Genomic DNA, 16,113 nt, shown 5'->3' on the forward strand with positions numbered 1-16,113 from the left:
TCACCAAACAAATAAATAACCACTTTAATCACACACACAAAATCCACAAAATCCAACTGCGGGAACAATCGGAAACAAAAAATAAAAAATAAAACTCAAATCCATGTCTCCTAAACAGAGAGAGAGAGAGAGAAACTGAACCCAAAGTGCAAAACTTTCCCAAAAAACACACACACGATCAGAATTTTTTCCCATGAAAAAGAACGCTTTACTTGATTTGAGAGAGGTCTTTGAGGGTTCTGATTGGGGGTTTTGGAGTTGTAGATGTTGGAGTAAGCCTTTGAGAGAGTGAAATCGACGTTCTCGGAGATCCCTTTGGGCTTCTCGGCCAATTCCTGCCTCTTGCTCCGCAAATACACTGCGAGGGCCTCATTCTCTGGGCAAACCACCACCACCGAGCGCCTCTGATCGTCCATTTTGGGTTTCGATTGATTGTCCACGATTCAAGCCCTACCTTAGAGATCAGAGCTAGAATTTTCGCAAAATCGTATTCTTAGAATTTTTGGAAGAGATTTCTGAGTTCGTTTTGAGAGAGAGGACGGAGAAGATGAGAGATGAAGGTGATCGGTTTTGAGAGAGAGAGAGAGAGAGAGAGAGGACGGTCGACGGAGAAGAAAAGAGGAAAAAAAGAAAAACATAATGAATAAAAAAATAAAAGTAAGAAAGAGAAAAAATAATATAATAAGAGTAAAAAATAGTATTTAATTGATATAGGGAAAATTTAAGGAATCTATTGTGGGCTGTTTTTTATAGGGAAGCAAAAAATGGTTTTGTTTCCTAAATATAGGAAAAATGGTTGGAAAACTGATGGGAGTACTCTAAGACTAGCCAAACCGCAACAGCTACAAATCCAAAATTTGTAGCTAAGGTTTGTTGTTTTGTTTTGGCGTAAAATAATTTTTAAAAAATATTTTTCCGTATTTTCCAGTATTTGGTACGATCGGAAATAATAGTCAACCGAACAGTTTTTTGGTTTAATCGAAAAAAACTTTTTTTAATTTCCATAAAGTATTATTCATTTTTTAAAATCGTAAATCATTTTTTGAAAATTTAAGTTTCTCATTCTTAACTTGCCGTAGTTCGCCGGAACTTTGCCAGACCACCGTCGGAACTTTGCCAAACCACAACTGGAATAGTGACGGACCACCGCCGAACACCGTTGGAGCTTAAATTTTTAGTTTTTTTTTTTTTTTTTTTTTTCATATTTTTATGTTGTGTATAAAAATTGAGTTTTATATTTAATATGATTGAATGAAAATATAAAAGAATATTTGTGCTTTTCTATACGCGCCAAATGCCAAAAATATTTTTAACGAAAAAGATTTTCTTAAAAAATCAACATTTTCGAACGGAAAATATTTTAAACCAAAATAAACTAAGCAGGACCTAAGAGTGCTCGTACTTGCAGCGGATTGAAGGCAGTTACACTGGGAGAACAGTTCAGAAGCATTAGCATGTAGAGAGAGAGCGCCGAATTGATCCAGGTCTAATACATAAATCTAACAATAATTTTATTCTCCACGTATGCATCTCGCATGACGTTTTAATCCTTCAAAACGTAAAAGAATTAAAACCAAGGAGACAAAAAGCATTGGAAAAATAATTCAGTTCAGTACCACGCACCATGTAAATAGATTTTAATTAATTAATTAAGTTTGTTATAAAAATTTCAAGAATTCTGTACGTTTTTACCGTCCTCAATTTTTTTTTTTTACCGACAGCTTTTGAAAAAAATGTCTAATATTTTTCATTTCAGAAGTTTTTTTAAAAAAGCGTCAATAAAAATTTAAATTTAGACGGTTATCGTCTAAAAAACAACGGTCCGTAATTACTTTTTTTATTTTTTTATTTTTTGGTAGTGGTTCAGTACGATGATTCCCAAAGAAAGATTTTGTTAAATAAATTCAAGATCGCCCAGGCTGGCAGAACACAAAAGAGCTTAATTTCCCAGAATTTGAAGAACAAACTATGACACGTAGGATCACTTGGAGGCGATGATAGAATGCAAAGGGAACTGAATTTTATCAAAGAGATTGGATTCCAAAACTAGCCATCAATGAGAACAAGCGTGTAGGAATTTGTTGCACAAGTTTGTCGTTGTATCTGTAATGGCAGGCTCTTTGGCTAGGCCAATTAGGTATTATAATTAAATTTTGTTTAACATTTTTTTTTTTTTTTTTTGTAAGACTCAGTTTATAATAGAATTGTTAGTCAGTGCCCTTTAATTAAGGCTCAATTATGAAAAAAAAAATTACAAAAAATTCAATCTCAATAAAAATATTGAGACTTTTAGAGGAAAATAAAAAGAAAAATAAAAAATTACACTAATGACACCCTAAAGCAATAAGTAATTTTGTCTGCGCGTAAAACTAGCATATTTATTAAGTTCATTCATTAAAATAATGTTTAGGATAAATTTTTTCTTTTGTTTTGCACAAATTAAATTTTATATAAAAGAAATTATATGTAACTCGACATAAAATGTGTCATTTGTCAAAACTAAATGTCTTGCAGCAAACACAATTGCTACATGTTTCGAAAAGAAAATAAGAGTAAGAAGCAATAAAAATAAAAGTTATAAACTAGAAAGTAAAATTATTATTTAGATATAAAAATTATCTCTTAAATTTATCGTTTTAAGATTCAAAATCTATCGAGTTCGCCTCCATTCTTCGTGTCACAAAATCTATGTACTGTGTAGCATATCCCTAGCCTTAGCTGTCACCTATATATATATAGTCGTATTCCCATTTTCCACTCTTTTATCATCTTATCCTTTATTTATTTTTTATATTTTTATAATTTGTTTATTTATTTTTATCTTTTTCTATTACTTAGGCCATCTCCAGTAGAGTGGCTAGTTTAGCTGAAATGGGTAAATTTAACTTTTTTTGCTTTTTTCTCCTCTCCAGCAGAATGGCCAAACTAAACATTTTCATCTAACATTGAACAGTGAATAGGCAGAGTTGCCTATTAACTGTTCACCCAAGTTACAATTTTTTATTACTATTTTCTCTCTCCCCCCCTCTCCCTCTTCGTCCCACTGTCCCTCGACTCCCTCTCCAGCGATCTCTCTCTGTCATCCCCATCTCCCGGCAATCGGAGATCCAGATTTTAGACTTCTTGCCGAGGTAGGAGCTTCTTGCGGAAGTGGCGGAAAACGGTGGCGTCAAGGACGTCGATGTTGTCAGGGGGAGGCGAGCGGCGCATCTGGGCGTTGGCCAGGTGGAGCACCAGGTGCTCCCGCTGGTTCTGCAAGGCTCCGATTCCGATGGGTATGATCTTGTACGGCTCCGATTCTGCCAGTGCGGTCCGCGGCTGGGCCGGAGAAGGCCGCTGCCGGTGGCTCATGGCATAGGGGAGATCTGAAATACGATGGGGTTGGCCGGTTGATGGGGTTGGTCAGGTGGAGCACCAGGTGCTCCCGCTGGTTCTGCACGGCTCCGATTCCGCCAGTGCGGTCCGCGGCTGGGCCGGAGAAGGCTGCTGCCGGTGGCTCATGGCATAGGGGAGATCTGAAAAATGATGGGGTTGGCCGGTTGATGGGCATGGGGACGGATTCGACGGAAGAGAGAGAAAGAAAATAAAACAATTAAAAAAATATGACAAAATAATATTTTAAGGAAATGAAGATTAGAATAAAGTGTATTGTTGGAGTGTTTTTAACTGTTGGAGTTGCTAAAATAAATATTTGTAGTTTTTGAATAGCTACTTTAACTCTTCTTGCTGGAGATGGCCTTATATAGTTACTTTAACGATTGGGAAATACCGAAATATCCTGGAACCACAGTACACGCAAAGAAAAAACTATGACATGATTATGAGCTTCACACCTTTTTTTTTTTTACCCAAAAAAACCACTTTCTATACGATGCAATTTAGTCTTTTACTGTATTTTACATGCATGCTTTCATAATTTCATAATTTTATTATCTTACCACTAATCACACGTTTTCATAAAGTAGAGTTTACAGTAGTCAAAGTAAATTTCATGTGAGTTGTAAACATGGATGTTTTAGGTATATAAAATATTCATACTATGCAAAAAATAATAATAAGTATCCATGTGGTTATGGAATTGTAAATGAATGAGTTTCTCAAAAAAAAAAAAAAAAAACAAAAAGGAATGGATGAATGAAATAGGGTGAATTGATAAAAGAAATGAAATTCGAATAGATTAGGCAAATTCGAGGATGCCTTCCCTCCAAGTTCAACATAACACTTACAAAACAAAAGCCTACATTTATTACAGGAATTGGGCTTGATATACTCGTCCATTAACCACTAGCCCATGTGCACAAGCTTGAGTCCCAAGTATATTAAACGCTACATCTAACAGTGCCATCTATCTTTCTTACCAGTAGAACAGAGAGGATAATGGACTTTTGCTTTGTTTAATAACTCCAAACTTTAGTAGCTTTCTCGCTATATATCTTCTTGATCTCTTACTTTTGATAAAAAGGATATCAATAAAGCCTCACAGAAATTGAATGCGCTCCCTCTTGTAGAGGAATGGAATTGTCATGCAACCTTACTGGTGGGTAGGCCTTTAGGTTCTCTAAACAGATCGTCATGTTACTTAAGGGTATCTGTCAAAGGCCCTTGCAACCCTTTGTTCACTTCTAGCTTTGAGGGAGTATCGGGATTGGCCAATAATGGTAGAAAGACTCATTTATTTTCTTTTCTTGAGCGCTTAAATTATTCCCCTTCTTCTAAGCTCACGCTAGGCCTTTTTTGGAGATCTTGCAGCACACAGCTTGATGAGCCCCATGGTAGGCCGAATCTTAAAGATCCCTTGCAAGTTTCAGATGGGCTAATCACAAGGTCAAGAGCGAAGAAGATCAAGGAAGTAATGCAAGGATTGGTACAATCCACTTGGGCCGAGTTTGCAAATTTATTAAGTAAGACCCCAACATTCAAGATGGGCTTGAAAGAAGAACCAACTTTAATCCTGGTGGTTTAGTAGAATCTTTATTTTACTAAGTATAGGCTTGTGGGCCTTTTTAATTTATTAAGTTGACTTTTTTTATTAGCTATAGGCTTTTAGTTCGGTTGTTTTGAGCCTGATGATGTTCAGCCCATGTATTTTAATTTATGAAGGCCTTAGTAGGCCCTAGGGTTTCTTGAAAGTGTTTAAATAGACTTGTAACCACCACACTTTGTAAAAAACAGTTGATTGTGAATGAAGTTTTGTTCTTCATAGAAAACTTTTTAGTTTTTTCTACTTGTTCTTGATTGAATTAAGAACTTATCAAAGGCAAACCCTTTGTGGCGTTCTTACCAAATCTAGGTTCTTGAAACAAGATTTCAACGGATCCAAGTCTTCTTGACTTGATTTTTGGCTTTCTTGGGTAGGTTTCAATTTGATTGTGGGTTCAAGGGAATTCAATCCCACGGATTCACATCAGTTGGTATCAGAGCTCAGATTCCAAATCAGGTCTTATTTATCCTTCTTATTTATCTTTCTTATTTTTTTTTTTTTTTTTTTTTTTTATTTTTTTTTTCGTTCTTGCATTTGGATCTGCAACTCCTTTCTTCATTCTTATTAATTTCGTGTGTTCTGTTCGAAAAAAAAAAAAAAAAAATCGTGTGTTAGAATTCAGATCTGTGATTTTCACAATTGGTTACTCGTGTACTTGATTCAGGAATTTAGATTTGTGAATTCTTTAATTAATTACGCAAGTCTATGCTTTAATTTTTCAGATATGAAATTGTCAGATTTGAATTGCTTTTGCGAATCTTTGCTTTAATTTTCAGATCTGTAATTTCCATATTTGGATTCCATTCTTAATTGATTATGCGAATCTTTGCTTTAATTTTCAGATCTATGATTTCAAGATTTTGATTTTTCTTTCCATATCTGCAACTTCCATCTTTGAATTACATGTCGTTATCAATTGTCCTTTTGTCTATTTCCATGTCCTTGTTGAAATTTGATCAATAATTTCAAGATTTGGATTTTCTTTCCATATCTGCAACTTCCAGATTTGAATTACATGTCGTTTTCAATTGTCCTTTTGTCTATTTCCATGTCCTTGTTGAAATCTGATCAATCATTTTTGGCAATCACAATTATTGTTACTGCTGCTTGTGACTAAAAAAAAAAAAAAAAAAATCCGGGAAAAAAATATTAAAAAAATTCCGAAATTGTTGTTTGATCTATATCATCTTTAGTATCTTGTTTTCCTAATCGCTCTTTTTCTTGTACAAATTCCTTGAAATCCGTGACTTTTCATTCATTTCTTGTTCCTTGAATTTATTTTTGGTTAGAATAATACAAGGTTGTACCTTGATTAGTTTCACTAGTTCTTAAAGAACTTGAAAGAGAAAACAGGTGAAGTGAAAGGCAAGAGAGTGTGAAATAGTATTGAAAAAGGCCAAAAGAGTGAAAACATGAGTGGAGTGACAATATGTGAGTGTAAACACATAAGGGAGTGATTCGTGAGGTTTTTTTTTTTTTCTAACCTTTGTTTTGCAGCAATCATGTCTCACGATAGTGGTAAGAGCATTGCCGAAGATGATACAAAATTGGCTGATCCGAAAGTGTTTATGGAGGCCATGATGAGTGAGATGAGGCGTGTGATGAAGATGGAGATGGAGCAGGTTCACGAATGGATAGATCAGATGAAGAATAGACGTGAGGAGCAACCACAAAACGGTCGTAATTTGCGTAGAAGGAAAAGAGTCCCACCGAGGGAGGAGGATGAAGAGCGTTATGGGTCTGGTTTTGATGATGAGGAAGACATAACACCTAAAGTTGGAATAGGTGGAGTGGGCAGACCTAGAGGAGTTAGGCATGAAAGAGGACCTAGGAGAAATCCAATGGGTCAAGATGGGGTAGATAGGAACCTTGGGAGCATCAAAATTAAAATACCATCTTTCCAAGGTAGGAATGACCCTGAAGCATATTTAGAGTGGGAGAAGAAAATAGAGTTGACTTTTGCTTGTCACAATTATTCAGAGAAGAAGAAAATGAAACTGGCAGTATTTGAGTTCATTGATAATGCAATTATTTGGTGGGATCAATTAGTGACCAATAAGAGGAGAAATCATGAGAGACCTATAGAAACATGGGGTGAGTTGAAGGCTCTCATGAGGCGGAGATTTGTACCTAGCCACTACTATAGAGAACTCTACCAAAAATTACAAAACCTTACACAAGGGTATATGAGTGTAGAAGAGTACTATAAGGAGATGGAGGTGGCTATGATTCGGGCTAATGTAGAGGAGGATCGGGAGGCTACAATTGCCAGATTTTTAAGTGGTTTGAATAGGAACATAGCCCATGTAGTTGAGTTGCATCATTATGAGGAGGTAGAAGACATGGTGCACATGGCTATGAAGGTGGAGAGACAATTACAGAGAAAGGGGGCAGCAAGGTATACTTCAGTTTCTAGCACTCCTTGGAAACCAAAGTGGGATAGAAATGATTGGGCTGCGGTAAAGGATGGACAAGCAATCAAGCTTGCTCCTTTAACCACAAAACAGGTCTATGAGGACCAACTTAAGCTGAAAAGTGAGATTGAGCAAAAAAGAATGGGTGAGACTGAGACACAAGAAAGAAAAATGAGAGAAAAGAAAAATGAGGGTGAGGACGAAATCTCAATAAAAAGAGAGAGTGAAAAAGAAAATAGAGAGGTGGCTAAGATTAAAGAAAAGAGAGTGGAGTCACGAGAGAAAAAAGAAAGAGAACCTGCAGAGAGAAAAGGAAAGACAAATATGAGTTCATATGCACAGGAGAGTGAGGTTAAGAGGGTCTTCTTAGAAGATCAGCCTATGAGTTTTGTTGTTTACAAAGAATCTTATCTTAATCTTGATGAAACTAACCAATCTCTTCCTAGTTTTGCTGTTTCTTTGTTGCAGAAGTCCGATGATGTATTTCCGGAGAAAATGCAGAGTGGGTTGCCACCCATTAGAGGCATTGAGCATCAAATTGATTTCATATCTGGAACCGTTATTCCAAACCAACTAGCCTACAAGAGTAATCAGGAGGAGACCAAGGAGCTTCAAAGGCAAGTTGGAGAATTGAAAACCAAGAGTAGCTGGAATTTTAGTATCTAAGAAGTTGTGGGTACTACTTGAGTCTATGATAATTATGACTTGTTGATACCTTAGGATTCCTACAATCCTTAGTGTCTTAGGACTAGGAGTACATATGATAGCATCAGGAGATATTTCAGGAAATTCTTCCAAGAAAAACTCATTAGGATCATATTCTTCTGGTGGTATGTCTCTCATCTTATCTTTATCAGTTTCTCCCACAGCCTCAATGAGAAACAACTTGAACACACTGCATACATGGTCTTTACTCCATTTAGAATCACACGAGTAACAAAGTTCATTTCTCATTCTTTCCTCCATCTCAAGTTGAGAGATTTTCTGGATTGTCACTAAAGGCCTAGAGTGGATTACCACTGCCCTTCCCATTCTGCCTAGCTCTAAATATAGGCTATATATTCTGCCTTGATTGACCCTGCATATTCCCTCGTGTACCAGCATTGCCAATTCCCTTAAAGAATCCAATTGGTATTTAAGCATTTACCGTGATTGGAATTATGAAATTGATTAGAATTCCATACGGGTCTAACAACTCTTCTAGTATTCCACACACATTTTTCTTGAATTCTAGCAAAGGAGTAATCATTAATCAAGCTTTTAGAGCTAAACATTCTAATTGGTAATCTTATTTCATCCTTTAGTCCTAAAAAAAAAAAAAAAAAAAAAAAAAAAAAAAACTTCATTTGAAAGATTCTGGTAGTCCTTGTACCTTAATGACCAAATTATCAAATTGAGTCTTATAATCCTCAAGAAAACCCACTTGTTTCGGTTTAGTTAGGGTTTCAATAGGATCATCATATCATATGATCTTTATTTCATCCTTTAGTCCTCCCAAAAAAATACTTAATTTGTAAGATTCTGGTAGTCGTTGTATCAAATTGAGTCTTATAATCCTCAAGCAAACAAACTTGTTTCGGTTTAGTTAAGGTTTCCATAGGATTATCATAGAATCTTTTCCCAAATCTAACTTGCATAGCCCTAACAAATTCTTCCCACATACAAACACATTTTTTTGCCTTAAACTCTTGAAACCACAAAAGAGCCTTACCTTCAATATGAAATGAAGGAAATTGAGAGCCCTTGTGCATCCAGAGTTCCATAGACGTCGAAGAATTGAGCACCTCTTCAACACCAAGTTCCTAGATTCTCCCCATCAAACCTTAAGGATATCCCTGTTGGATGCTACATGTACGTTCATTTATTATTTCATACAATTGTGATTTTCAATGCAATATACAGGATTGAGCAATTGTAATAAACAGATGGAAGTCACGTTTCTTAAAAATGTTTCTTCAAAACTTTTAAGGAATTTTATAAGGTTTACCGAATGTTATACCAAAATATTTCTTCTAAATTTTAATGTTTTGATTTATTATATAGAACGTATGATGAATTAAAGATAAATGTTGTAGATAATAGTGATCTTAATGCATGGTTGAATTGGCACTGCTTTTAAATTAGCCGATGCATGATGGTGAGTGGCAGTGTCACGTAAAAAATATGCAACTAGGCTTTTGTTTTGTTGGAAAGTGGACCACAAGCCCCAACAAAAATGGCTCGACATTGGCTACTTAAAAAGTATAGAGGTCTTTATGATATTATCCAAAATTATCACTTATTCTATAGAATAGTACGTAGCAATAAGCAATCACATAAAATTGTAATTAATTATGTTATAACTGAAAAAAAAAAATAATATAGAAAACGGAATTGCCAATGATGGTTAATAGCTAGCTTTGTAGGAGTACTTATAGATAATTTAAGGCTTACTTTTTATTTGTAAAACATTCCTGAATATGTTATCCACCAATGTTTTTTTTTTAAAACAAAAAAAAACAAAAAAATTGCTAATACACGCAAAGCATTATTTTATTCATTTCAACGTATTCGCTACAACACTCTCTTGCCCTCCTTTTTGTTTTTCACTTTGTTTGTTTTGTTTTTTTCATCTACTTGAAATCCATTAAATTCACAAGCTAAACTTGGGAGGTCTAGGAAATCAACATCATCTATTTGAAAAACGACAATAAGGAATAACAGGATCGTTGCCGCACTGGGCTGCACAAATTCTATTCTCACAATTTGGAAGATCAAAGCATTCACTAGCACGTTGACCACAACCTTGTTCTGGTATGATTCCGGTTATTAATTCCTGTTGCAATTTTTGTAACATGTTTCAATGTAGCTTCCTACTTTATCCGCACATGTCATGAAAAAAATTACATCAGATTCTTTATAGGAACACATGCATACATGAACACACACGCACGCACACACACATAGATATAGATATATGTATATAAAACTCTTGAACCACCTGTACCTGTTTTTTAACTTGGTCCTATAAATGGTTGATTGTGATATTAGAATACACCAAATTACCTTCTTGTGACAAAGAAGTTCATCTGTCAATGTTGTCCGTTATAATGGATAGAAAAATGGTCATGTGGCTTACACATGACTAATTGACCAAAATCATCTCAAAATACTCTCACTTTGACCATTGAAATACTGAAATTGCGTCTTTCCATATACTAAAGATTTTTTATTTTTTTTTCCTTTGTCAATAGTTGTATCGCTGTATATTCTATTTTTCATTCCCATAGCCTTTTGTTTTCATTTCATTCCATATTTAGCTGTAATCCAAAGAACATTGTAAATTACCATTTATGGTGTTCACTATGTATAGCATTAATAACAAAGCACTTATTTTCTTAATAGCATGTGCTTCAAATATTTTTTTTCAGAAGCATTAATCACTTTTTTAGACTGGTTTTGTAAGAATTAGATACAAACCAGTTTGTAGCTAATTTTTGTCCAAAAAAAAAAAATGAATGAAAAACACATAAAAACTTATTACATATGTACATCAAAGAATAATTGTAATATGTATTAAGCAAAAGTCGTAATATTAGTTAAAGGATCCCAGACAATAAAAGAGAATTTGATATAAATTTAATAAAACAAATATATCAAGAAATGTCAATTATAATTGTCTAACAAGGAAAAAAAAAATTTGACATGAGTTGGTGAATATATCAATAAAATGAAACTATAGAACAAATTATGAAAATATATTAACGAACAATGAAAAGCCATATTTATTTAGAAAAGTAAGATAGGCTACAAAAATAGAAAGAAAATAAGAGAATACTAATAATAGAAAAATGTGGACTTCTTTTCTTGGAAAGCAATGTAGTTTTTAAAAGTCTTTCTCAATAAATAAACTTGTTACAAAGGAGAGGAAATCATACCAAATGAGAAAACCAAGAAAGTCGCAACAAGAAGAGAGAGTGTTGTAGAGTATTTCATATTGTGATGAAAAGAGTGCACTAAAATACTTCACTCTCACCTCAAACGAATGAAAAAACGTGTATTCGTTTCAGATTGTCTTCCTCCCTTGGCTCATGCCAAGTGCAAATTTCTAAACCATGTAGAGTCCGGGGAGGCTTTGTTAGTTACTGAGATTAGATCCACATATATACTAACACAAACAACATACAACATACAACACGTGCATAAGAGCAATGATGGAAGTAACCCATAATGCGTAGTTATTTTTTGGATACATAAGAGGGATTCGAGTCTCTTGGTGCCCATCTCATAGATTATTCTGCATTATAAACGAATTATTTGCATTTATAAGCAGAATGCCCCTGCTTATATAGATTTGTTTAAATTTATCTTATTGCCTACATTATTTTAGAAATTAATTTTTTACTTTGAAAAGGTTTTCCTTTTTTCTTTTGTTTCTCCAAACCTAAAATTATAATCCGCCCATGATGCCTATGGATAAGAATCCTGTCTATTTCACTTGTAATGGGGAGATCCTATTCCGATGCCCACATACATGGTAGCAAATAAATGATGCAATGCCCATCATAAACTTGGCGTTGGTTATGTTAAAAGGAAAAATCATAAGTCCCAAAAAAAAATTATTGTTAATAATGGTTATTTATTAATTAATTGGCAAAGAAAATGATGCTTCCATTTTTTTAGTGACTAAATATATCAGCTTGCTAGTCAATTATGTTGATCAGAAAACTTTTAGCGCTCGAAAATTACTTTGCTCACAAGCTATAGTAAAATGGCTTATTGTTTGCTACTTAAAAGTACAAAGGTCTTAATTAACTGTGTTATCCAGTGTTTAACACTTATTCTTAGGAATATATAGTAGCAATAAGCAATCACATTAATTTATAATTAATTATGTTATAATTGAAAAAAGAAATAGAAAATAATAAAATTGACAATGCTAGTTGATAGATTGGTAGTCCAGGAGCTAAGAAGGAATGTTTGTTGAGGGTTATTAGTTATTATAACTAATTTAAAACTGATCACTTATTTAGAAATAATAATTGAATTGGTTTTTTGCAAAAGATTATAAAAAAGAAAAAGTTGTTGATACTACCAAAGCATTGTTTTATTCAATAAAAATCTATTCGTGTGGTACAACACTGTGTAGATAGCCCTCCCTTTTCCTTTTCATACTATTTAATTTTTCTTCTCATCTATTTGAAATTCTGAAAATTCAAAAGCTAAAACCTTGGAGGTTGAGGTATGTAACAACATCTGTTTGTACTATGACAATATGGCATAAATGGAGTCATTCTACCACCGCAATGGACCATGCAATTGCTTCTCACACAACCCGCTAGGAAGCTCTGAGCAAACACCAGCACCTTTAGCACTTCTTTGTCTCGGTGTGATTCTTGTTATTCAAGACTCAAAGTAAAAAAGAATAATATAGACTTATTATATATATATATATATATATATATATATATATATATATATATATATATATATATATATATATATATATATATAGCAAAGAATAATCGCAATATGATTTAAGAAAATGTTGTAATATTAGTTGAAGGATGTCAAACAATAAAATAGAATTTGAAATAAGTTTAATAAAACAAACATATCAAGAAACGCCAAATAATTGTCAAACAATGAAATAAAATTGGCATGTGTTGGGGAATATATCAATAAAATGAAACTATAGAACAAAATATGGAAATATATTAACAAACAATGAAAAGCCATATATATCTAGAAAAGTAATAAAATAAAAGAATACTAATAATAGAAAAATGTGGACTTTTTTTTCTCAAAAAACAATGTAGTTTCTGAAAGTCTTTCTTAATATAATCTTCTTTATTTTTAACAAAATGAAGAAGAAATAGAATTGTTATGAAAGAGAGAAAACAATACCAAAAGAGACAACCAAGAAAGTCACAAAAAGAAGAGAGAATGCTACAGAGTAATTCATATTGTGATGAAAAGAGTGCACTAAAATACTTCACTTTCTCCTCAAATGAATGAAAAATACATAGACTTATTGCATATATATAAACATGAATAGTGTTTCTTACCTGTTTTAGGGTCAAGAGATAGATTCGGTAATGACTTCCAGGTGGGAGCCCATGACATGCCCTGATAAGCAAGCATATTATGGGCAAACAAAATTAGACATGAGTGTTCCAAAATGTCTTTCTACCTCAGAACACACCTCTAGTAGTCTTGGCAGATGATCATTGAACTTGGTAATCGGAGTGAAGGTGTCACTAGTAACTGTCCTCATAACAGTGACAAATCTTCCCAATAAGAACCAAGACAAATACATCTTGACTAGCCTATATGATTGATCTTTCTTCATCTTTATGACTCTCCTATTATCATTCTAAATGAGTGATATCGCCATTACAGTGGTTCTACCGTCACTGAATTGAGCTACGCATAACGAAGGTGAACCACGAAGGATAGGATCTCACCTTACCACCTCCTGACGGTGTTGGATCAACGTTTCTACCCCACCTTGAGCTTGGGGAGTATCGTGATGCTTCTTGGTTCAAGTAGGTCACAAGCATGAGCGACATAATGTATTCTTCGAGATAAGGTGGCCCTTCCCTTGATTGAGGCAATGCCCGATCTGCTGCCAGGTAGACTGTTTCTAAGGGGCATAGGCCTTCCAAAAGGTAACGGAGGTGTGCAAAGGTTTCCTTGGGCCAGACATATATATATATATATATATATAGCAAAGAATAACTATATTTTATGATGCAAACACACTATCTTTACAAAACAAGCGGAAAAAAACATGTATTTGTTTCATATTGTCTTCCTCACTTGGCTCATGCCAAGTGCAAATTTCTAAACCATGTAGAGTCTTGGGAGGCCTTGTTAGTGAGATTAGATCTACATATATACTAACACAAAACATATACAATACATTTTCTTTCTTCTTTTTCTTTGGTCTAAGAATATTTATTAAAGCAAGGCTTGCATAAGGGCAGTGATAGAAGTAACCCATAATGCGTAATTATTTTTTGGATACACATTAGGGATTTGAGTCTCTTGGTACACATCTCGTAAATTATTCTGCATTATAAACGAATTATTTGCATTTATAAGCGGAATTCTCCCTGTTTATATAAATTAATTTAAATTTATCTTATTGCCTGCATTATTTTAGAAATTATTTTTTTACTTTGAAAAAGTTTTCTTTTTTTCTTTTGTCTCTCCAAACCTAAAATTATAATTCCTGTGGAGAATAATCCTTTCTATTTCACTTAAAATGGAGAGATCCTCTTCCGATGCATACATACATGGTTGCAAATAAATGATGCAGTGCCCATCATAAACTTGGCTTTGGTTATGTCAAAAGGAACAATGATTATTTATTAATTAATTGACTTCGAATACCTAAGTCAAAAAAAAAATATCGTTAATAATGATTATTTATTAATTAATTGACGAAGAAAATTATGCTTCCATTTTTTAGTGACTAAATATATCAGCTTGCTAGTCAATTACGTTGATCAGAAACTTTCAGTGCTCGAAAATTTCGTTGTTCACAAACCATAGTAAAATAAATTATTGTCTGCTACTTAAAAGTATAAAGGTCTTAATTGCATTATCCGTATTAACACTTATTCTTAGGAATATATAGTAGCAATAAGCAATCACATTAACTTCTAACTAATTATGTTATAACTGAAAAATGAAATAGAAAATAACAAAATTGACAATGCTAGTTAATAGCTTGGTAAGAGCCAAGAAGGAATGTTTATTGAGGGTTATTAGTTAGAGTAATGATTCACTACCACCTAAATATACAACTTTTCACCACCTTGTCTATGTGGCAAGGTGGTCCCCTACTAACTTTAGAGTTTTTTTATTTTTAAAAAATAAAATAAAGTGGGGGACCACCTTGCCACATAGACAAGATGGTGAAAAGTTGTATATTTAGGTGGTAAAGAATCATTTCTCTATTAGTTATTATAAATAATTTAAAACTGAACAGTTATCTGCAAATAATAATTGAATTGGTTTTTCACAAAAGATTTTTTTTTTTTTGAACAAAATAATCAGAGCTACCACGCATTAATCTAAAGATGCCCTCAGAAAAACTTAAACGAAAAGAAATTTGAATGTTATGACTTTGTTCTTTGTTGAATATTAACAACACCAAGAATTTTGTGAACTAAAAAATGATAGTATAAACATATTCTTGAAATTTGAAATTGAAAAGTAAAAAAAATAAATGAAATTAATGCGTGAAGAAGAAAAAAGATTTATACCAAGGAAAGGAAATAATACCGAAAGATAAAACTAGGAAAGTCACCAAAAGGAAAGAGAATGCTGCGGAGTATTTCATATTGAGAAGAAATTGACTAGAATTCCATATAGGTTTAACAACTCTTCTAGTATTCCACACACATTCTTCTTGAATTCTGGCTAAGGAGTAATCATCAATTGAGCTTTTAGGGCTAAACATTTTAACCGGTAATCTTATTTCATCCTTTAGTCCTCCCAAAAAAAAAAAACTTCATTTGTAAGATTCTGGTAGTCCTAGTATGTTAATGGCCAAATTATCAAATTGAGTCTTATAATCCTCAAGAAAACCCACATGTTTCGATTTAGTTAGGGTTTCCATAAGATCATCATATGATCCTTGTTTCATCCTTTACTACTCCTAAAAAAATACTTAATTTGTAAGATTCTGTTGGTCCTCTTAGCTTAATGGCCAGATTATCAAATTGA

Source organism: Alnus glutinosa, chromosome 10 (genome assembly GCF_958979055.1).
Source record: "Alnus glutinosa chromosome 10, dhAlnGlut1.1, whole genome shotgun sequence".
NCBI lineage: Eukaryota > Viridiplantae > Streptophyta > Magnoliopsida > Fagales > Betulaceae > Alnus > Alnus glutinosa.